Source organism: Oryctolagus cuniculus, chromosome 9 (genome assembly GCF_964237555.1).
Source record: "Oryctolagus cuniculus chromosome 9, mOryCun1.1, whole genome shotgun sequence".
NCBI lineage: Eukaryota > Metazoa > Chordata > Mammalia > Lagomorpha > Leporidae > Oryctolagus > Oryctolagus cuniculus.
Genome location: NC_091440.1, coordinates 62,851,880 through 62,876,087, shown reverse-complemented (window position 1 = coordinate 62,876,087; position 24,208 = coordinate 62,851,880). Strand labels below are relative to the sequence as shown.

General features: G+C 44.1%; 1 protein-coding gene across 3 annotated transcripts in view; it reads left to right on the top strand.

The window, feature by feature from the left end:
- The window catches only part of ENOX1 (ecto-NOX disulfide-thiol exchanger 1), a 603,118-nt gene that overhangs the window by 94,662 nt on the left and 484,248 nt on the right, over positions 1-24,208 (top strand). For 2 of the 3 annotated variants that reach the window (XM_051850654.2, XM_051850652.2), the window contains exon 2: positions 14,316-14,430. The exons of the other annotated variant lie outside the window; for it this stretch is intronic. The gene's annotated coding sequence lies outside the window, so the exon portion shown is untranslated. The remainder of the gene's footprint in view (positions 1-14,315; positions 14,431-24,208) is intronic. 3 annotated transcript variants of the gene reach the window in all.

The following is a 24,208-nucleotide window of genomic DNA, read 5'->3' as shown; positions in this document are numbered from 1 at the left end:
TTGTTTGTTGCACTTTTCTAAGCATGTTCTGATACCCATCTGTTTTAGTGAGGAATATTGGCAAATCATAGACATTTAAAAAAAAAAAATAGAGGTGGATGGTGGCAGGAACAGCTGTGTAGGCTTGCTAAGTGTCCTGGTAACCTATTCGTGGGTTTATCCTCAGTGCTGGAAGCTCTTCCAACTTTGTGACTAAAGACAGGCAAGCTGTCAGAGAGAAGGAGGGAGGAAATTAGCTCTACTTCCTCTGTTGTGAAAATGATCAAATAGGAAACAGTTCATTCTTATTTTATGCTCACTGAAATTGGAATAGCAGCTCATGGTCTTGTGTATGAGAAAGATTCAGAAAAGGAAATATATAGTAGTAATTTTCCAGGCAGTAGTTTAAAGGTGGTCCTACTGGGCTTGGCAAAGCTACAGAAGATGAACTTTATGAGTGTCTCTTGTTTGTGGTTGGTACAGTTTAGTTAAAATGACATCTCTTTTAGGTGGATGTCTCCTTTCCATCCATTCATATTAATGCTGTAGTTTTTTTTAAAAAACTGGAAATAATTCTATTGTTTGTAATTATTTTATTTATAGAAGTAGATATGCTCTTTTTATAAAAGGAGTCAGATAATGTAAAGAGTATGAAGAAAGCTTAAAGAAGGCCTTCCTATTCCCACATCTTGGGGGTAACAATGATTACATTTTGGTAAATATCCTTCCAAGAGATTTGTTGAAAAGGTCTATGCATATAAATATACCTTTTTAAAAATGACACTGTTCTAATGGACTTAACTGTTTAAATAATTTTTTGACTCAATTAAAACATTTGTAACATATGCATAGCTTTCTATGCAAATCTGCATGTCATTAGTCTTGATGGGTATATGAGATGATAGAAAGAGTTTCTGTGGAATCTGAGTCCCTGAGCAGTACTTTGAATGCAGGTGCCAGACACCTTCAGGTTCCAGTCTGCCAGCCTCCCTCCCGTAGCTTTGCCCTGCCTTTCTGACAGAAAATCAACCACTGAACTCATAGCATGGAGGGAGTGGTACTGCCAGCCTTACAATGTCCTACTCCCCACAGTCGTGAGGTCATTTGTTGCTCCAGTGGGGAGCATCTCCATGCTCAGTCTTGGGGCATTTCTTTTCAGGGAATTCCAGATCTGGGGCAGAAAGTAACTGCCACTTGCGTGTAACCCCTAGGCTGACTGAAGCCCACTTGGCCATTGTAAAAGAACAAGCAAAAGCAAGCCACAAGCAGTGCCAAATCCAGGAACCTGGACACTTGTTGACTATGCATCTCACATCCCAAGTCCAGCCCATAAGAACCTTCACCCCTAACTCCCTGGGGAGCCTGGGAATTAGGTGACAGCTGCCCTGCTCCCTGCTCTGTGCATTGCAATGAACGCCTCTTTTCCTGCACCCCTCTGATGTCAGGGATTGGCTTTCTGCATGTTGGCCCGGTGGACTCTATAGCAGCTCTGTAGTGGTTCTCTAGGGACTTCTCCAGCTAGATCTAGAGGTTGTTCAGTATCCCTGTAATTTGTGTAACGGCTTCCTGTTCATGATGGTTAGGTTGTTGCCTGGGATAAATTCTGGTGGAAGATCTGGGTTATTATTTTTGATGTGTGCTCTTCAACTGTTTTCCAGAAGTTGTTATCAGCTGACTCTCTTGTAGGGGGATGCACGAACAGAGAGGAGGGACACCAAGGCTTTTAGCAAAAAGCAGCACTTATTTGTGTAGGTGCTGGCTCAGAGAATTCACATCCAAAGACTGTCCCAAAAGTGGCGAGGTGGTGTTTTATATACCCTTTAACTAGTTCCCTTTAACAGTATTAGTACTTTTTCTCCCCATATATGGTAAACTATATGTTGATTGGGTAAACCACACTATAACATTGTGCATGGGCAAGTAGACACTGGAACTGCCACATTGTCCCTTTTACTTTGTTCCTGGAAGGCACTTAGCACACTCTTAGCAGTGTTTAATAGGGCCGTTTTCCTATACCTTCAATACCTCAGCATTTTTTAATAGTTGTCATTCTCTTGTACAAAATATCATTTAAAACATGTGGGGCAGGCAATTTGGTCTAGTGGCTGAGATGCTGTGTCCCACACTGGCTACCTGGGTTTGGTGCCTGGCTCTGGCCCCTGACTCCAGCTTCCTGCCGGTACAGACCTAGGGAGATACTGGTGATGGCTCAGGTAATTGGGTTACGGCTACCCACATAGGAGACCTGAATTGTGTTCCTAGCTACTAGCTTCAGCCTAGCCATGGCCTGTTGCAGGTATTCTGGGAGAGAACCAGCAGATGGGAACTTGTTCTCTGTCAGTCCGCCTCCAAATAAGTAGGTAAATAAATATTTAGAATCTGAATAGCATTGATATATGAAGCTATAAACTTTATATAAATTTAGAGGCAACTTGTGTGTCTGTACATGCCATTTGTTTTGCTTCTTGTAAGAGAGGTTTGTCTGTTCTCGAAAGTTTTTTATGAGCTGGCACTATGGCTCAGTGAGTTGAATGCTGCCTGCAGTGCCAGCATCCCATATGGGCACTGGTTTGAGCCCTGGCTGTTCCACTTCTGATCTGGCTCCCTGCAAATGTGCCCGGGAAAGCAGCAGAAGATGATCCAAGTGCTTGAGCCTCTGCCATCCATGTTGGAGACCTTAAGAAGCTCCTGGCTCCTGGTTTCGACCTAGCTCAGCCCCAACCATTGTGGTCATCTGGGGAGTGAACCAGTGGATGGAAGATCCTTCCCTCTCCATCTCCCTTTTTCTCTCTCTCTAACTCTGCCTTTCAAGTAAATAAATAAAATACATCTTTAAAAAAAGTTCTTTATATGTTAGGGAGTTTAGATTCCTGCCATTTAAATCTATTTTCTCTGAATAACTTAGATTCCAGGTAATGTGATAAGTATTCATTTTCCTCTATTTTTTAGTTGTCTTTTGGTTGTATTTATAGCAATATAAATCTTCCTCAATTGGAAAATTATTTACTTAATAAAATGTGTCAATCTTTATAGTTTTTGGGTTTTTATTTTTTTTTTTAAAGATTTATTTATTTATCTATTTGAGAGGTAGAGTTACAGAGAGGGAGAGATAGAGAGAAAGATCTTCTATCCACTGGTTCACTTCCCAAATGGCCACAATGGCAGTAGCTGGGCCAATCCAAAGCCAGGAGCCAGGAGCTTCTTCCTGGTCTCCCATGCAGGTACAGGGGGCCAAGCACTTAGGCCATCTTCTACTGCTTTCCCAGGCTCTAGCAGAGAGCTGAATTGGAAGAGGATCAGCTGGGACATGAACCGGCGTCTGTATGGGATGCTGGTGCCACAGGTGGAAACACCCTACTGTGCCATGGTGCCGGCCCTGGATTCTGGATTTTGAAATCATGCTTTGAAAACACGTTTACTTTTGTATTATAAAAATTGCCCTGTAAATCTTTTATGATTTTTTAAACATTCAAATATTTAATACCTCTGAAATTGCTTTTGGAGGAAGTTATTTGGTAAAGATCTGAAATTATTTTTTTCTACATGTCTAACTTATTATCCCAACACCACTGCAGAATCTGCTGCTTTCCAGCCTTCGTCATACACAGATTTCCCATGGGTCTTTGGATCTAATTCTGTTTTGTGTGTTCTGTTCCATCTCCTAACTCACAGATACAAAAATAGATTCTCATACAATTATTAGTGTCCACTTGGAGAATTAAGTAGAGAAAGTTTCTAGAGTATTGAATGTGAGTCCTAAGGCCACCAGGGGTGACCTCTGTATGAACTTCAAAGATAAAGTAGGAGTGAGCCAAGTGAGGGTAGAGGTAGGGTGATGAAAAGGTACATTCCTGGCAGAGACTAAGAACTAGCAGGTGTGTGTGTGTGTGTGTGTGTGTGTGTACATGTTTGGTGTGAAAGATAAGACAGATACCATGAGAACTTTTTTATTTAAGATTCCTTTTTTTTTTTTTTTTTTTGAGAGGCCAAGTTACAGAGAGAGGGAGAGACAGAGAGAGGTCTTCGATCCACAAATGGCCATAACTGCCAGAGCTGAGCCAATCTGAAACCAGGGGCCAGGAGCCTCTTCCAGGTCGCTCACATGGGTGCAGGGGCCCAAGCACTTGGGTCAGCTTCCACTGCTTTCCCAGGGCATAAGCAGAGAGCTGGATGGGAAGAGGAGCAGCTGGGACATGAACCACCACCCATATGGGGTGCCGGTGACATGAGTGGAGGCTTAGCCCAGGAGGCCACAGTGCCAGCCTCTCATGAGAACAATTTTAACATTGGTCAGGTATATAATGTTTGGAGGGTTCCCTCTGTCATGTAATAAATATAGAGTTATCCTTAGATAGTGTATACTGATAAAATGTGCTAAGCAGAGGCATGATACCATCTTGATTTGTGTTTTCGATAGTTTTTCTCTTCATGAGAGTTGAGTAGGGTAGATTCTAGAGAAAATGGCCTGTAGGCAAGGAGTTTGCTCACAGTTTCTGTGGTAGTCCTAATAAGTGCCTTAGGGTGGTAGTGGGGAGAGAACGGGGGTAGATGAGAGTCTTGCTTTGATGTGTCCTTCTGAAGAACCATGGACAATGCAGATAGAAGAGGGAGGGTTGACCAGTTTCCCAGCATTGGTGAAGGGCCCCATTCTAGATATGGAGGAGACAAGACTGCCTTCTAAAAAGGAGGAGACGGCAGAGTTGACCTGGGACTTCAGAAGAATGATAGAGATGAGCAGAGGATCTGACCAAGCAAAATGTGTGGGCTTCCAGTCCAGTCAGCATGTGAAGGCCTCAGCTATAGTGCTCTAGTTGTGAACCTCACGTTCACAGCTTCTTTTGAACAAATGCCCGTGACTTTTCACAGACACTGTGTGTCATGCTGGAGATCCTGCTCTTCTCCAACTACTCTGCCTCTGACTGGCTGAGAAATTCTAGATTTTTTTCAAGCTACATATTTCATTTAGCCAATGGGACACAAGTTACAGGTTTTTCAGTTTCATACATTATCTGCATCGGCAACTAACTTTCTAGATATGCTTTGCAGATGATATTTGAAGCTAGCAGACTTTGAATAATGATGACCCTATAAAAGTAATAATAAGAAAGACTTGTTGGAGCTCGGAGAAAAAAATCTTATCATAGAAGCCAGGGCAGAAATGCTGCTTGCAAAGTTTTTCTTTGCTTGTATTCCCTGACCAGATCTCTTCCATCAAAGAATTAGTTTTGCTAATTGGAAGGTTATATGCAATAGTTAAGTTCATATCTGAGATGAGTTACAACTAGAAGAGTAAAGAAGGAGAATAAAGTGTATTTATGATTTATGCTATTGAACTGCCAACTGTGTGTCATTAACTAAGGAAATATGGGTAGCATTGTCACCATCCCCGATTTATGTTTATTGAACACCATGGAATTTGAGGGCAGGCTTATTAATAGTCACTTGCTCAGGTTGAGTACTTTTATAATTTATGTTAGGCAAGTGGAAGAGGTTACTCATATTATTTTCTTTACTGTCTGTGTATCTTTGTGGCAGGTCATTTCTTAAAAATCTGGTCTTTCAAAAATTTTTTAAAGGATTTATTTATTTATTTTGAAAGAGAGAGAAGGAGAGACACACAGAGAGAGATCTTCCATCTGATGGTTAACTTCCCGAGAGGTCTCAATGGCCAGTGCTGGGCCAGTCTGAAGCCAGGAGCCAGGAGTTTCATCCAGGTCTCCCATATGGATGGCAGGGGCTCAAGCACTTGAGCCATCTCCTGCTACTCTTCCCAGGCCATTAGCAGGGAGCTTGATCAGAATGGAACACCTGGGACATGAATTGGCACCCATGTGTGATGCTGGCACTGTGGGTGGTGGCTTTACCCACAATACCAGGCCTATTGTCTTTTTTTTTTTTTTTTTTTTTTAATGTATAAGCAAGGTTGGCTGTTCTCCTACCAAAAACAACATTATAGATTGAAAACCCGCAGACTTCCCTGATGGCTCCCAAAGACCTTATATTGTAAGGAGTGAGAAACAAAGTAGATTGATAGTTACTGCTGTGCTACTTGGTTAACACCCCAGCAAGATCTCAGGTTCCTCTTCTCCTGACTAAGGTCTTCAGAATAGTAGAAGTAAGGAAGTGGGCCCTGCTCTTCTGGCCTGGACTGTTTTTATTTAGACTGTGGATTATGTTTTATTTTGTAATAGTGGAGCAAACAAAATATTATTGGTGAGAAATCTAGCTTGGCCTTCTCACTGAGAGCCAAAGACAGACATGCAAACTGGGGTATGGCCGGTGGTGGAGGAGAAGCCTTAAGAAAAGCAGAAAGCATGGAGAATTGCCAACCATGGGAGAGAAAATGAAACATTTTAGTAATGAATCCTGTAAATGCCAAGAATATTTGTATATGGAATCAAGTATGTATTTGTATCTACAAGTATATGTTCATTCAAGACCAAATAACATTTTTGATGCAGAATATGCATACATATTACCTACATAGGTTGATTTGTGGACACAAAATGGATGGATAAAAATGAATAATATAATACCTAGCCCTAAAGTGGTCCTTCTGCATGGTAATGAAAATCTGGCCTTTTTGAGGAGCTGAATTTGCTGTTTTCTCTTAAATGCAATTTGGCTCACTTTTCATGTAAATATCAGAGGTCCCAAATAAGTGTCAACTTGTCAAAGTTGGGCTCAGTGCTTAATGACTAAATCTCTACTCATTTTTACATAGGCTCATTAAGTATCAGCACAGTCTCCTAGTTTTATTTTCATTTGTCATTCTTCTACTGGATACCCTTTAATCTCCTCACATTGTCTCTTGACATTAGCGTTGTTCAGAATGCTGAACTTGGTCTCGCGCATCTTGGATGCCTGCGTTTTCTGTTCATCTTTATACCTTCCTTGCCGATATGTATGTGTTTTTCACGCTATTCACCAAAATCCACTCTACTTGAACCGAGAAACATGACTGCGCTGCATCTCCCAGCCTCTCTTGTAGTTAGGTATGACCGTATGAGTAAGACTTCTCTGTAAAAACATGGCTCCTGTTGTAGCTTTTCCTTCTTTGGGCTGAATGGGTTGGAAGCTGCTGTTGGGCAGGCTCTTGGGATGATTGTCCTTCCTCCCCACACTGTCCGAGTTCCTGGTCTCACTGTGTGGGAAGGCAGTTACGCTGCTTCTTACTAAGGCTGCTGTGTGTCATGGTTTGTTAATACAATTTAGTCTTCTGACAAATGCAACTCCAAAATCTATGTATGTTTACCTAGAGCTCAGCTCTGTTTCCTGAAACCAAGATTCACATAGGAATCCACATAGAATAAGATTCTGATTGGATTTGTCTTGACTGATATCGTGCAGCTATCAAAACTGACTTGGCCTCGTTTCCTCCAACCTGCTCCATTTCCTGTTTCACTTTCTCTGTAAATGCTCGAACCACAAACTTGGGAGCCATGTTTTGCAACTTTGATCACCACATCCTTCGTTTAGTTTAAAAGTTAGCATGAATTAGCCTAGAGCCAAATTCAGCCTGCTGAAGTGTAATTATTTTGTAAATACATTTTGTTGGAACACAAGCACACTCATCATTTCCATGTTGTCTGTGTCCGATTTCCTCACTAAAAGAGTAGAGTTGAGTAGAGATCTCAGAAATCACTGGGCAAAGCCTAAATGATTTTTACCAGTCACTTCTTTACAAAGACAGTTTTGGCCACTCCTGATCTAGTCAGTGACCAAAGCCTGTTACTTCTGTCTTCTTTGTGCTCTCTTGAATACTTCTATTTTCAGTGGCACCATTTGGACTATGGAAACAACATTCCAGGTGGTTACTATGCCTCTAATCGAATAGTCTTGCAATACATTTGTTAGTCAAAGTAATCATGCTAAAAGGAAAATGTTGAGGATTCAGTTGTTACTAAATCTGTGTCTTTACCTACAACCCATGTCTCTCTGCTGAAACTCAGATACAAATATTATCACCTTGGTTGGAATCCTTCAGTGGCTTCCCATTGCTTTGAGAATAAAATAGCCGAGATGTGAGCTTGCCTCCCCACCTAAACTTTAGCCCTTCTTCACTTCTTTGGGAGTTTTGCTTATGTTGTGATTTCTCTTGTCTCTGAGTCTTCTCCTTTTCTCCATCATTTCCATGTAGCTGGATAAGTCTCATTCATCTCACTGGGCAAAAGTTAAAAGGTACCTTGTCCCAGAGGCCCTTCCTGACTCCAGTTTGGGTTTGATCTCCTTCCTGTGTGTCCCAGAGCAACCAGTGCTTCTGGTCTCATTACAGTTACTACACTTTATTGGCCTTATGATTTATCTCTCCTCTTCCCACTGCCTGTAATTTCTGAAAGAGGAGGGGTCTTGTATGTTTGCAGTCTTGCAGAATATCCAGCATCCATCATACTTGGAATGTGGTTGGCAGGTTGTGGGCAGCACTGCAGGGTAATACTGAATCATATCCCTGCCCTCGCCTCTCTCCGGGAACTTACAATAAGAAAAATGCCTTTTTAGAGCAAGGCTTTTAATTGAATTAAATAAAAAAATTGATTAAAGGAGCAAGTCATAAAATACACTGCCTTGGTGGATATGAGAGGGAAGAGACGAACTCTATGGCATACAGGAACAGATGAAACTGTGAATTCTATACCTGAACAGACAACACTCATTTGTGAAGCAGGGAAGCATCTTAGAGACCTAGAACTGCCACCAGGCATGATCCATCCTCGGGTCAAGTGTGACAGTGCCAACCATCATCAGTCATAAAGGATAGAGGACAACGAACATTTCCTACCTTTCCTCTTGCCCTAATTAGAGAGCCCTTGGTAAATTGCCATGTAGTCATCGTTCCATTCAATCATTCATTTTTTTTTTTGTTTGTCAAATATTTGTTAAATGTGATACCAGATGCTTGGAATACAAATATTAAAAGGAAAAAGGAGCTATCACACTAGTGGGAAAACAAACACCTAAAATCTAATTATAGGGTAGTATGGTAAGCACTATAAATTTGCAATTCATGCAAAGTGGTATGAGGGCACAGAAGGGGAAGGGAATTTTGTTTTTACTTGTTTCCAGCAAGGTGAAAATGGAAATGTTGTCTGGACATGCTGCGAGAAGCACAGGACTTCAGTAAAGTTCACTTCTCTCATGCTTCAGTTTTGCCCGAGTAGTTACATCACTGTGGCCGTTCCTACTTTTCTTTGGGCTAGGATGGAGATAGTATGCTTTTTCAACATGAATTTGCTGGGCAGAACAAATAATTCTTGGTGCAGGATCACCAGCAGCAGTGTTTCCTTGACAAACTGGTTGAGTCATAGGAGGGAAGACATTGTTCCCTGATGTCACCACTCCTGCCCACCGCCCCGGAGACATAGAAGGAAAAGTCAGTTCCGCCGTGCTTGACTGCTAGAAACAGCCAAATGGGGACAGATCACGCTTGGATGAGCCTAATACCTTGTGAATCAGGTCTGGCTCTGTATGGGAAACTGGAAGAGAAGAGTCTGTTGGCCAAAACCAAATCCTGTCTTTGTAGGCAAATATTCATATGGTTTGACTTTAGAATTTCCTTTTGCCTCATTAAACCAGATATGACAATGAACTGACAGTGTGGTTGGAGGCATTCTTTTGTTGTTGTTTTTTCATTTTCTTTCTCCTTACTCTCTTCAGTCTTTAAAAAAGGGAACTCTTACTTTCCCTGCTCAGCTTCTCATTCGTCCTCCACAGTTTCTTGCAAATAGCTAATCCTAGTAGCGGATCTCACTGACCACTGCTAAGGTTACTTGTTGGTGTGCACTCATGTCATGCCTCTGCCACCTCTTCACTGGGGAGACCTGAAGGAGTTGCTTAACTAAGCTCACTAACTTTGGTTTCCTCACTTTGAAATGAGAATATTAGTATTGCCAATGTACCCCCAAATATTATTGTAATGATTAGGTTGGATAATACAAATAAAGTCCTAGGACTTTGTTATTCAGTCCCAATACCTAAGCCTTACCTAGTGTTGGGGAAAATTGATGAGTCCCAGTTGGTGTCCTGGTGTCAATGATAGTTTTTTGAGACCTGACATACGGTGAGAAGAGAAGAAGCAGAGTTTTATTTGAGTAGAAGGCAGGAAAGCTCCAAGCAATGAGGGGCTGTTAGAGAGACCAAGCCACTGAGGTCTCAACAGTCTAGGGGTGTTTGGATGTCTTTAATGTGTCATCTCCAAAAAGCAAATGTGGTGGTGATACTTTAGCTACTGTGAAGGCAGAGGCAATCTTAATGGAGCCTTTTCTAACTTGTTTCTATTGAAACCTAAATCTTGTTGTCCACTGGCAGATGGTTGCTACAGTGGGCCTCCATCCTGATTTGTTTAGTGTGTATGCGCTGGGAAGAAGCTGCAGGATGGAGCCAGTCTGGCCTGCCCTCGTCCCTGGCTCCCTCACCGGGCTTCTGTTCTTTTTAGAAAGTTAGACACTTTTCCTTTGCCCTTCCAAATATACCAGTGGCACGAGCCTGCTGAAAGATTATCCTAAAGGCTCAGACATGGCTTTGACTCCTTGGTCAGTGGACGTTGAATGGATACACTCTGTACTGTTTGTTTATTTTCTTGTTGCTTTCCTTGAGGGCTGTGGCCCATTTCTTTTGATTCCCAAGGAGGGAAGTCTGGTAAGCAGTGATCCCATGGCTCAGCAGGTGCACAATGCCCTCATTGCCCAGCATGCTCCGTAGACAACCCTGGCTGGTCTCAAATTAGGGCTCACAGTCATCTGAGAGTCCAGACGGGTGAAAACAGCAGAAGGATACGGTTGTCCATAATTCATTAGCTTCTGTCCTACCACCAGCACCTTAATAAAAATAAATCTGTCACCATTTAATGGTTTGCTTCCAGAATTTCCTTTTGAATTAAGACCTTCCACGGTTCAGGGTTTGAATTGCCAAGTACACTGACTCATTTCTTCATTATGTAAGCCATTAGCAGGTTCCTGCTCAGATGTTGGAATACCTGCTTGAGGCTAACAGCAAGGTGCCCGAATGACTCTCAGCTGTGCCCTTATACACCGGCTCACCTGAGCTCCCCAGAGACAAGCCATACTCAGCTCCTCAGCGTTAGCTGTGAGGCCTGCACAGAGGCCTCATTAGCATCAAAATCTCCTCCTCTTCTCTGCCTTCAGGGCAGCAACCTACCCAGGGGAATAGAAGGCAACTATGCAAGAGGCAGATTGCAATTACTGGGAAGTGAACCTTTCGGCAGAAAATGCCTATCAACTAGATCTGGCTGTTGGGAAACATGGAGAGACCCAGTGTAGAAAAATATCGTCTGAGCGAACTTGAAAGCTGGGGCAGAGTCTTTGGCACCAAGTTGTGTTTAAAACAAACACCGTAAACTGATGAAATCTTTACTTAATATATACTGAATCGATCTTCTGTATATAAAGATAATTGAAAATGGAAAAAAAAAAAAAAAACACCGTAGAGAATGACCTTGGGGATCCTGGGAAAACTAGGAAGAGCAGCATGACTTACACAATGAGGCCAAAAGGGAACTAAATGCTTAAGGAACAGTAATTTCTAATAGCTATCAGCTCTAAAGACACATTCTAAATGTTATTTCTTTGAATACCATTGCAAAGCTCAAATATTTATTTATGTTGATAATACTTGACTAGGTTCATGATTTTTTTTTTGCTTTGACTATGATATATGCATTTCCATTTTGTAATTATCTCAGGGAAAATATTGTTCCAAAAAAATCCGTAAAAAGATATAGCTTGTCACTCTCTTTGATTGATTGGAGCGACTTTGCCTGAAGGAGCATTGCCTTAATTTAGCTCTTAATCCTCCCTTCTCTCCAAGGAGATCATGTCTTTCAGTGTGGTAAATGCCAATACGGGCATTCAGCTGCTTCTGAACATCACCTGTTCTCCGTAGGTAGGCCTCAGAGGAGCTCTACGCCTCACCACCATGCTGTCCCGCAGTCGTTACTCTCGCTGGTGGAGGGTAGAGGCGCTGTCATGGGAACTGATGTGACCGTTTCAAAACGACGCTGATCACCCTTTTTGGGCACTTAGAAGGTTATCAGAACCGACCACACTTTAAACATTTGTACTGAGAGGCATGCTGGGATGGGTGTCAGACATTTGTTCATCTCATTCTTTAACTGAGTCATGTTTTTCTTCCTTCCCTTGGATAATTTCATTTTGTGGCCCTTCAGGTATAGATGAGGAAGTCTTTTCTGATCACTTTGGTTCCTCAATAACTGAGATACTTCTTTCTTTCTTTATTCTTTTTTTAATGATGTATTTATTTGAAAGGCAGAGTTATGGAGAGGCAGAGGCAGAGAAAGAGAAATCTTCCACCCGCTGGTTCACTCTCCAGATGGCCGCAACAGCCATAGCTGAGCCAATCCGAAGCCAGGAGCCAGGAGCTTCTTCCAGGTCTCCCATGTGGGTGCAGGGGCCCAAGGACTTGGGCCATCTTCCACTGCTTTCCCAGGCCATAGCAGGGAGCTAGATTGGAAGTGGAGCAGCCAGGTGTAGAACTGGCACCCATATGGGATGCAGGCACTGTAGGCAGTGGCTTTACCCACTGTGCCACAGCGCTGGCCCACTGAGATACATATTTCTACCACTCAGTCAAGAACTTGCCTCTCTTACCAGCCATGTGAAAAAAATTGCTCAAAGATTTTAAAGGGGACAATGAGAGTGTTATACAAATAGCAAAAATAGAAAATATTTAAAGGATATAGGCACTCAAGTGAGGAAGACGTTATCCCAGGTTAGGACAGCTTCAGAGTGGGGTTATTATTTAAGGTAGGCCCTGAAAGTCTTCAGGTTCTGGCAGGTGGGTTTGCCTCCTGTGTAGACACGTCTGTCTTCATTAGCTTTGAGGGGACTCTCCATGGAGGCAGAGTGTGAGTTCTCTTCCCTCCGTGTCCTTCCTGACATATGGTCCGGTGCTTGACACAGAGCAGGTGTCTGGTACATGTTTGTAGACTTGAGCTCCCGCCAGAGGCTGTGAAATATCCACCTCTCCTGCTGGGAAGAGAAAGTTGAGTTGATGTAGCCAAAATATCCAACCAAGTGGTAGAACACAGGGCTCTGGGCTGTTTTTCAAGATGACACATTTCCTTTTATGTCTCTGTTGTCTTCTTGGACCCAGCCACTTTGATAGCGTATTTAAGAGGAGGTGAAGGAGTGAATGGGCCTCTAAAGGGAGAGCCTGGTTGCACCTCCAGGCAGCTTCAAAACTGTGGCGGCATCCTCCTGGGAGGAAGATAAGCCGTCCTGGAAACACAACTCAAGTTGGCACATTTTTAAAAAGATTTTATTTATTTATTTGACAGAATCAGAGAGAGAGAGAGAAAGAGAGAGACACAGAGACAGAGACACAGAGAGAGATCTTCCATCCACTGGTTCAGTCCCCAAATGGCCATAACAGCCAGGGCTGGGCCAGGCCAAAGCCAGGAGCCTGGAGCTTTATCTGGGTCTCCCACACTGGTGCAGGGGCCCAAGGACTTGGGCTGTCTTCCACTGCCTTTCTAGGCACATCAGCAGGGAGCTGGATTGGAAGTGGAGCAGCCAGGACCTGAACCAGCATCCATATGGGATACTGGCACTCCTGACTGGAGCCCAGCCCACTGCACCACCCTGCTGGCCCCAAGTTGGCAGATTTTTAAATCTTGTTGCCTTTTGCCTAACTCTGTTGTCATTGGTGCATCTGCTTTGCATCTAATCAGAAAAATCATATTGAAGTCAGAAATAGCGATCTTGGTACTGTAGTGAGCTCTGGAGAGATCCGGGAGTCCAGGGACTCTTTCTACCACAGGCCAACACCCAGAGCTGCTTCTGCAACTGTGGAGATAGTGCAGTCCCTTGGGAGTGTTCTCCTTTCTCCCCAGCCCCAGCCTCTCTTGCCCTGTGTTCTCAAGGCCATGAGGAGCCTGTGTGGCAGCCAAGGTCATGGTGGGAGGAGATGCCTAGAAATCTCTCTCACCTTGCAGCTCCCTCTGACCTCAAGGTTTGCTAAACAATTGTGGTGACCTTAAAGTAGTACACAGAGCTGCCAGTCATCAGAGGAGAGTTTCTCAGCAAGTACCTGCCATTGACCTTGTCCTAATTTGTCATGTTTTGGCTGACAGTTTCAAAGATACAGGCTGAGGCACCTATTATATTTGATGTGCCACATTCTCTCTGAAGCTAAGTTTGTTTTACTATAATGATTCTTTCTATTAAAAACCCGAGGTTTATTTTATAAGCATGACAACTCGCCATAATAAGAGTAGTATTGCACAGGCTCTGAGTAGAAGATGTAAAATGCTATTTCAAGTGCCAAGTTTTTTCTAATGCCTCTTTTTTCTCCCTTTACAGAATTTTTGAAAGCAGCTTGAATCTGATTGGCTCCCCCAGGATCTCAACTCCTGTTACATTTGTGGCATTTCTTTCTTCGGAGAGAGGGATCTGCCATTGCTAGCTGGCATGCCAGGTAGGAGGATGCGACAATGGCTCTCTTCCCTCCCTGCCCCGCTTCGTTAGAAACTTTGAAATCCTGGCTCAATGCTTCCCGAAGCCTTGGGTGTTGGATTTGTGCAATTGTTTTTATAATTTTGGATTCTGCTTTTCCTATTATCGAATTTCATGTGAGTGAGTCTGGCCCCTACAAGGGCTACCACCCATGGTGGCCCGCCTGTGTCTGCTGTGAAAGAAAAAAAGAGAGAAAGGAAAACAAAACACACAGTAGTACTCAAGTGTAGGCCCATGTAAACAATCCTTACTAAGCAAGGTTCTAATAAACTGGCTTCGTGTATGTCTAGTCCACTGCAAGTAAACAATTGTTTAGGCGCTGGAACCAAGTTATTTTTAGAGGTCCAGCTCCAGATGTACCTGTAGTCTAAATAACTGTGCAAAGACTGCCAGGGCCTTTCCCTTTAATCACAGTGAGTGCATGCGTTTTGGTACTTGCGTGGTGAAGCAAATGAAAAAAAGGAGAGGCCTGGGGGCAGGGGAGAATGCAAGCAAGCGAACCAGGGGCTTCGTGCTATTTCAGAATGTTTTGGCCAGACCCTTCTAGTTAGAATCTGAGATATAACAACAATGAAACCCGGGACTGTCTTAAAATGTGCTATCAAAAGGCTGTGGTTTCAGAGCCTCAGAACTGAAGGCTGAGGGTAAGGAACAGTGAGTAGTTAGGAGGCTGTGGACCTGGATTGGGCAAAGCACACTAAGGATGCTCAGAAGCCAGGCTGAAGGGTTGTTGAACACAGTTCCTGGGCTGCCTTCTGCTCGTGGGTCAGAAACAGCATAAGCAATGGTGGGCATTTGATATAGTCGTTAAGATACTGCTTTGGATGCCTGTGTGTCATCTCTGAGTACCTGGGTTCAAGTCCAGGCTCCTGATTCCAGCTTTCTGCTTACACACACCCTAGGAAGCAGCAGGTTATGGCTCAAGTACTTGGGTACCTCCCACCCATGTAGAGGGCCTGGACTGAGTTCCCAGCTCCTGGCTGTGACCTGTGCCCCAGCCCCAGTTTTTATGTGCATTTTGGAGGTAAACCACCTGATGGTAGATATTTCTCTGATTCTCTCTGCCTCTCGGGTAAATAAATGTAGAGATTTTTATTTAAAAAAAAAAAAAGAAATACTAGGGAGCAATAGCAAGAAACTTGACCCTCCTTTGGAAAATAAATGATGTGTCTTTATCTTAGGAAAACCGTATGGTTTAAAATTTGATATTCTCTTCGGTAAAACCCAGGCTAGTAGAGTAACAAAAGTGAACTCAAACTTTGTTTCCATTAAGTGCCTCTTGATTGTGTGTATGTGTGTGTGTGTGTGTGTGTGATGAGTTATGACCCAAATGGCAGTATCTATTTAATTGCTTTCTGGTTATCTTGTTATTATTGGTTAGGCAGGACCTGTCCAAGCATAGAAAAACCCAATTTCAGCCCTTTCAGGCATTGAAATTAATACTAAAAACCCATTTATTAAACTAAAAATACTAAGATTCTTGTTAATACCTTTAAACATAGTTCTTAAGACATTGTTCCCTAGAGAATAATTTATTGGGCAAAAGGGTTGAGGGCAGCCAGGCTGCATCTGGGTGAGTACACTCACTTTGTGATCCCAAAGAGGACGGCACAGACTTTGGGTGTCCAGTTCTCATTTTGTTTGCGCAGTTACAGAGCTGCCCCGTAGTTTTTCTCATGTATAAAGTAAGAGACTTGGATGTGGTGAATTCTAAGACCCTTTCTACACCACATAGTCCTTAAAACCGAAGTGTAAACAATGGAAAGAGAAGCACAGAAATGGCTCGGGCAAGGTAAGTGTGGTAGCTCTGTGCTCGAAGAGGGACTTTCTGGAGAGAGAAAGCAGAGGCAGCGTAGGTATTCGCTTCTCCATCGTCACGTCCACTGCTGCCTTCCTGATGGTCTAGGCAACTCAGAAATGCTTCTCCTTGCTCCTGCCTACCCCTTCTCCCTTTCTCACGTTTCCTTTTGTTTGTTTTAAATATTTATGTATTTGGAAGTCAGGGCAGTGCAGAGAGAAGGAGAGAGAGAGAGATCTTCCATCACTGATTTGCTCCCCAGTGAGTTGTCCTCCCGGCGAAGGTGCCTGCATCCCATGTCAGAACAGCTGGATTCCATGACCAGTTCCATTTCTGACTCCAGCTTCCAGCTCATGCGGGCCCTGGGAAGCAGCAGATGATGGCCCTAGTATGGTTCCTGCCCCTCATGTGGGAGACCCACATGGAGTTCTGGGCACCTGGCTTCAACCTGGGCTAGGCCAAGTTGTTGCACATTTGGGGAGTAAGCCAGTAGATGGAAGGTCTTGCTCTCTGGGTGTGTTTCTCTCTCCATCGTGGTCTCTCTGCCTTTCATATAAATAAATAAATAAGTAAATATGAGAAGAGACACTAGGGAAAGAGTCTTTGACAAGGGGCCCTTCTTGAAGCACCTATCATGAGGCAGTTGTGGAGAAATGTCTGAAAATTGTTCCTGGTGAACTCTTTGAAGATGACTGGGACTTTGTCTTGTTCATTCCCCAATGTGTCATGCCTTCCTGGAGATGAGGTTACTGATGACCAGAGGAGGAAAGGAAAAGAAAGATCACAGTGTAAAATCTAGAAACACCTAATATGGGCAGATCTACTACTAAGTCAAAATTCACGTTGATAACCATGAGCAAAGAAAAGTTTACAATTCTTTCAACCTATGGTTTTAGCATAGTAATTAAGTGTGTAGTATGTTTTTTGAAAGCTTTCAAATATAAGGAGTATTGGGGCCTAAAAGAATAAACTTCAATTCCATGGAAATTTGTTCAAAAATCATCAAAATTTGCTGGATGCTTGCTGTGCTAACAATCTATCGCAAGTCCATGGGTAGGTAAGTTTGATGTTAGTGGAAGAAGAATTGGGCATCATTGTAAATGAACTTGATGTTTAGCCATTACCTTTATAACACGTCTTGTATATTGAACACCATTATTAAGGTGCCATTAGGTCAGGGGTCATGCTAAATGTGGGCTAGAAGGGAGAAGTAAATAAGCTACATTAACTTCTGCAACCTTGACTGTGTGCCAAGTGAGTGAATTCATTTGAACTTCACACCAAAACTGTGATACTCGGTGTGATCGCTGTTTCGCTGATGAGGAAACTTGGAATCCAGAGGCGAGGTAATTTGCCGAAAGAGCCATAGCTGGCAAACAGCCAGGCTTGAGTCTATATCTAGGGCTTCCCCAAAGCCAAGACTGGTCCATTGTGCCTGGAGTAAGTGACATTGAAATTTCTAACTGATGCATCCAACAAACCATTCAACAAATATTTGAAAATGAACTTTATGCCAGACATTAAACGGAACTACAGGATAACGTAATACAAGTTGAGTATCTCTAATCTGAAATCTGAAATACTACAAAATCTAGAGCTTTCTGAGTACTGACATGATGCCACTGGTAGAGATTCCTGGTCTTTTGTGATGGGTCACAGCCAAAATAAAGGTATGCTAAATGTACCAAATAAATTACCTTCAGAACAGGTGTAAAAGATGTACATGAAACATAAATGAATTTTGTGGTTAGACTTGGAACTCCACCTCAAGGTCTCTCTCCATACATACAAATATTCCAAAATCTGGAAAAAAATCTGAAATGCAGAACACATCTTTTCCAAACATTTTAGAAAAGGGATATTAAACCTGTACATAATAAAGGCACTTGACAAAACCATATGATTATGAGTTTTTAAAGAATTATTGTTTTTAGTCTACAGACTCAGTATCATTACTTTAAAATCATACTTATTGCCGGCGCCGTGGCTCAATAGGCTAATCCTCCACCTTGCGGCGCCGGCACACCGGGTTCTAGTCCCGGTTGGGGCGCCGGATTCTGTCCCGGTTACCCCTCTTCCAGGCCAGCTCTCTGCTATGGCCAGGGAGTGCAGTGGAGGATGGCCCAGGTGCTTGGGCCCTGCACCCCATGGGAGACCAGGAAAAGCACCTGGATCCTGGCTCCTGCCATCGGATCAGCGCGGTGCGCCGGCTGCAGCGGCGGCCATTGGAGGGTGAACCAACGGCAAAGGAAGACCTTTCTCTCTCTGTCTCTCTCTCTCACTGTCCACTCTGCCTGTCAAAAATAAAAAAAAAATCATATTTATTATATTTGGGGGAATAGTCTTTTTGAACTTTCAGAAACATTGATTAGCCATAAAATCAAAATGAAATCATTGGTAGTCAGCAAATCTGTATTTAGAAAACCATATACTGGTGAGAAGGTGGTGATGTGGTTCCTGATGACTAAGCGGAGGCAGGCTTTCTTTTTCTCTCTACTTGCAGGAAGGTAGCTTCCCCATCTAGCCTCCTCTACATATATATGTATATATTGTATGCACAACAGTTGTCATAGCACTTCCCAGATTTGCAAGTAAATGGGGTATCAAATGATCCTGTTTTATTGCCTCACCCATCCTGAATTAGAAGAGTCTGGATCAGTGAAATTTAGAGCATATAGAGAATAAAAAGTAGACTAATAGTGTATTCTGGAAAGCATGGGATCTCATGTTAGAGGATCAGGTTTAAAACGCAGATTGTCTCCCTTATGCAGCATTGTGTAAGATTCTAAATCTCCTTGAGCTTGGATTTATTTATTTGATAGTGCTTATGTCACATTGTTGTGACAAAAGATGCCATAGATGGGAACGAAACTCTGCAAAGAGAATTATAGTGTGCAATTGTGTAAAGATCTTTATAGGATCATCACTGTGATAATTGGCACCTTATGGTATCAGGTGTCAAGTGAGGATAATAGGGCATTTGACATTGGGCTCCAGCTGTGAGGAAGAGAAATAGAGCTCCAGAGAGAGAGGCTGTTTTGAGTATAAAGGGAAGAGTGTCAGCCTTAGCCTTGGTTTTGACTAGCCAGGTTCTCATTATTTCCAGCATTAGGTACCACTGCATTCCATAACCTGCTGCTTCCAGCCTCTGGAGTTCCCTCTAAGGTAGTGATGCCAACGGTGCCCATCTGGAACCTTCCTGGGTGTCAGATCCACTGCTTCCCTTTGGCCGCTCTGCTTGTGTGCTTGTCTGCTCTCCCGGGCTCCCCACTCAGGCAGCCCTGATCCCTGACTGGGGCTCTTCCTAGGAGCGCTTCCTGGATCCAGTCCCCTTTAATCAGTCCCAGTTTTCCTTTGCTCTGTCTTTGTGAATATCAGTCATCCTCAGGGGACCAAAAGAGAAAGAACATTGTAACGGTGTGAGAAGACAGAGTTAGGAAAACTGAGTGTTCAAACAGTAAAAAGCTCTTATGGGACAGGGAAGTAAGGCCTGGACAGAGGATTCTGGAGACCCAGTGGGCAGTTCCACAGGGTGACCTTCCTGTCTAACAAAAGGCAAGAGCCAGTTCCGCTTTGGCATGCGCTGACAGCCTTGGCCAGCCATAAGTGAATGAGCGTGACTCTGTGTCACTTAACATACGTGTTCATCATGGTTTCAGCCCTGAAAAGTGGTTTTCTAGCCTCTAGATGGGAGGTCAGGCTGCAGTGACCTCACCCTCCTTCCTGGGACCCCCTCTTCTGGAAGCTCGGTCCGGTGCCCCGGGGGGCGCAGCAAGTGCTGATGCTGATGCGTCATTGCCTGGTGCCCACTCGTGGGGTTGTGCTCGCAAGGCAGGGGCCCTTGGGAAGAATGCTGTTAGAGAAGAGCCGCAGCGGGAAGTCTGCAAGGCAACAGGAAAACAAATGGCCCACATTTAGTAGGAACAAAGCACATATGACTCACGGGAACAGACACCGAGGCGGCCGCCCCCTCCCTGTTTCGCTCTCAGGCTTCAGAATGTTGTGAGGTGGGCGTCCTCACAGTGGCCGAGGTGGCGGCTGCCGGATGAAAGCCCGAGGCTGTGTGAGGAGCCTGGGGAAGCAGTCCACGGGCTGAAGACTGCACCCTGGCTGTCAAAACCAGACCTTGAACTCTCCTCTGGCGATTTCTTTATTTGAAACTCAGAGTTACAGAGGGAGGAAGGAAGGGAGGGAGGGAGGGAGGCAGGCAGGCAGAGAGAGAGAGAAACAGAGAGAGAGAAAGAGAGAGAGATCGAGATCGAGATCTTCCATCCACTGGTTCACTCCAAGCATGACCACAACAGCAGGGGCTGGGCCAGGAGCTTCATCTGGGTCTTCTGTGTGGGTGGCAGGGGACCAAGTACTTGGGGCATCTTCTGCAGCTTTTCGCATGCCATTAGCAGCCAGCTGGATCGAAAGTGGAGCAGCCAGGACTCAAACTGGTGCCCATCTGGGTTGCCTGTATCTCAGGCAGGTGCTTAACCCACTGTGCCACAATGCCAGCCCCAAGACCTGTGAACTCATTGGTTCTTGTGTTTTCCTAAAATCTGGTCCATTCTTGTACTTTGAGATACCTAAGGAGCAGGTGAGGAGTTCCAGATGAGGCTGGATGAGAAGGCAGCGTTGTGCCAGTGAATCTTGGAACCTGACTCTCCCATTTCTGAGGACCCTCGGTTGGTGGGGCTTTGGACTATTTGTGAATACCTGAAGCTGCAGAGGCTTGGGTGTTCACAAAGAAAATGTCTGCTTTAAAGTTTGGGACAAGGAGCCCTCACTGTGGTGTATAGCCACCTGCAGTGCTGGCATCCCACGTGGGTGTCTGTTTGAGTCCTAGCTGATCCACTTCTGATCCAGCTCCATACTAATGTGCCTGGGAGAGCAGCAGAGGATGACTAAAGTGCTTGGGCCCTGCAACCACCAGGGAGACCAGAAGAGGCTCCTGGCTTTGGCCTGGCCCAGGCATAGCATTGTGGCCATGTTGGGACGGAACCAGTGGATGGAAGCCCCTCCTCCCCCTTCTTCTCTCTCTCTAACTCTGCCTTTCAAATAAAAAATAAATTTTTTAAAAAAGTTTGGGTCACATTGCACCTTAATATTTGATTTGCTTTCCGTAAGAGTTGCTTTGGTATTGTTGATTTTTATTTTTTAGTTTTGTCGGCCACTTTTATGGGTTATTTAACTAGCCTCTGTGCTGAGCTAAGGAAAGAGACAAGGGCTCATCCGCGCATGTGCGTTTTCATCACATTGAGAACAGTGTGTGCAGGATGCCCTGCCCTTTGGGGTGATCCTCAGAGGTGTGTGGTCACCTGAAAGGAAATCTGGTTCCTAATTTCAGCTCTGCTCATAACTTGCTGGGTGGCCTTCACTCTGTTTGCCTTCAGCTTCCTTGCAAGTTAATGAGGATGCAGTAAGAATAACAGTCCCATTTCTCTATTCCTCAGAAGATTGTTTAAATGGATTGAATTTGCTTTGCATCACAGAAATGATGTATTAAAAATTAGATATACTGGGGTCAACTCTTTGCTATGTCCTGCGAAAGCAGTGGAAGATGGCCCAAGTGCTTGGGTTCCTGCACAACGTGGGAGACCCAGAGGAAGCTGCTGGCTCCTAGCTTCAGATTGGCTCAGCTGAGAGGCAGAGTTTTATATATATAGAGGGAGAGACAGAAGGGGATGTCTTCCGTGTGCTGGTTCACTTCCCAAATGGCCACAATGGCTGGAGCTGGTCCAGGCTGAAGCCAGGAGCCAGGAGATTCAACCAGGTCTCTCATGTGGGTGCAGAGACCCAAGCACTTGGGGCATCCTCCACTCCTTTCCCAGGCACATTAGCAGAGAACTGGATCGGAAGTGGAGCAGCTGGGACTTGAATTGGTGTCTGTATGGGATGCTGGCACTGCAGGCAGTGGCTTTACTTGCTAAGCCATAGCACTGGCACCAATAAATCAATCTTTAAAAAACTAGGTATATTTGCATATGCATATGTATATGTGCATATATGTATAGATGAGGGTATTTTAAAAAGTTCATGGAGAAGAATTAACCAAAAAGTTTATTTTGGTGCAAAATTTAAAAATTTTCATTTTAATTATTATTTTTTAAAATTTATTTATTTGAAATAGTTACAGAGAGTGAAGGAGATAGAGATCTTCCATCCACTGGTTTACTCTCCATGTAGCCACATTGGCCTGGACTGGACCAGGCTGAAGCAAGGAGCCAGGAGCTTCCTCCAGGACTCCCATGTGTGTTACAGGGGCCCAAGCTTTTGGGCTGTCTTCCGCTACTTCTCCCAGGCCATTAGTAGGGAGCTGGCTTAGAAGTAGAGCAGCTATGACTTGAATCTTTTTAAAATCCATCAATGGGTTTTTCATAATATGCATTTATCATGAACTTTTTTTAATTAAAGGAAGAAAGAAAAAAAAGGGAGAGTTGATGAGAGAAAGAGAGGGAGAGAGAAAGAAAGAGAACACTCTTAACTTGATGTTTCATTCTGTTGCAAGAGTCAAGAGCCAGGAACTCACTCTGGGTCCCCCACATTGGTGGGTGCACTGATAGGTGGCTGGCATTGTAAGCTAGAGGCATGAATCAAATCCAGGCACTCTGATGTGGGACATGGGCACTTTAATGCCTTCTAGCTAAACAACTGCTCCTCCATGAACTTTTTGAAGGCCTCTCAAATGCATGGGTTTCAGTTTTTTAGTTTTTTGCTCCAAAGTAAGCTTATCTTTTAATTCCAGTTTTTCAGGAACTTTTTGAAGCACTTTTGTATGTATACACACAAAGACACATACACACAGACATGGACACGTGCATTTGGCATTTTAATTGAGGCAGAGATCAAGTAAGCTGACCTTGAGTTCTTTTGGTGGACTTGAACACTCCCATTGCTTTGGTGGATCAAGATGTCACACAGCATCTTCTGTGGTCTTCATTCAGTCCCCCAGAAGGGTCTTTTCCCTCTTAGTGATATCTTTTCCTATTCAGGAATCATTTTTTAAAAAGATTTATTTTATTTATTTGAAAGGCAGAGTGACAGGGAGATAAAGAGATCTTCCATTTATCGGTCCATTCCCTAAATGGACGTGACCATTGGGGCTGGGCCAGGCGGAAGCCCGGAGCCTGGAACTCCATCCAGGTCTCTCATTTGGGCGATAGGGGCCCAAGTGCTTGAGCCATCTTGCACTACTATTCCAGGCACATTATCAGGGAACTGGATCAGAAGTGGATTAGCCAGAACTAGAACTAGTGCCCCGACACTGGATGCTGGTGTTGCAGGCAGCAGCTGAACCCACTACCCCACTCTTTCTCCTTATCGCTCACATCCAGTCTCTGCAGCATGAACCCCGTGAGCTCTCCTTTGAACACGTGCTTCAAATCCATCCACCTCTGGTCTGCCACTGCCGCCTTAGCCGGCACCACCATCGGCAGCCTCTGGACTGTATCTCCGGAGGCCATGTTCCGCACCACAGCCAGAGCGACCTTTCAGAAGTTACGAGCCGGGCTTAAAGCTATCAGATGGTTTCTTGTGGTGCTTTTAGAATGAAATCTGAACTCCTAACCACGACCTGCCTGGCTCTCCCCACTGCCAGCGCGTTGCCTGCCTTGTTCCCTGTGCCATAGCCACACAACAGTAGTTCTGCAACGCGCCACACTTTCCTCCCTTAAACATTTCAAAGTGGACGTTAGTTTTTAGAGCTGCTTCAATTCACAGCAAATGTTCGTGGAAAATATAGGGAGTTCCCCAGACCCCCTTTCTTCCCCGATGGGTGTGGTCCCCACTACTGTTGGTATCCTCTAGCAGGGAGGTGTCCTTGTTAGAATCAGTAACCCTGCGTGGGTACGGTATCATCCCCCAGAGCCTGGGTGTTCTAGAGCTTTGGACAAATGCATCAGAACATGTAGCCACCGTGGTGGAATCCTGCAAAGCAGTTCGCCCTAAACATCCT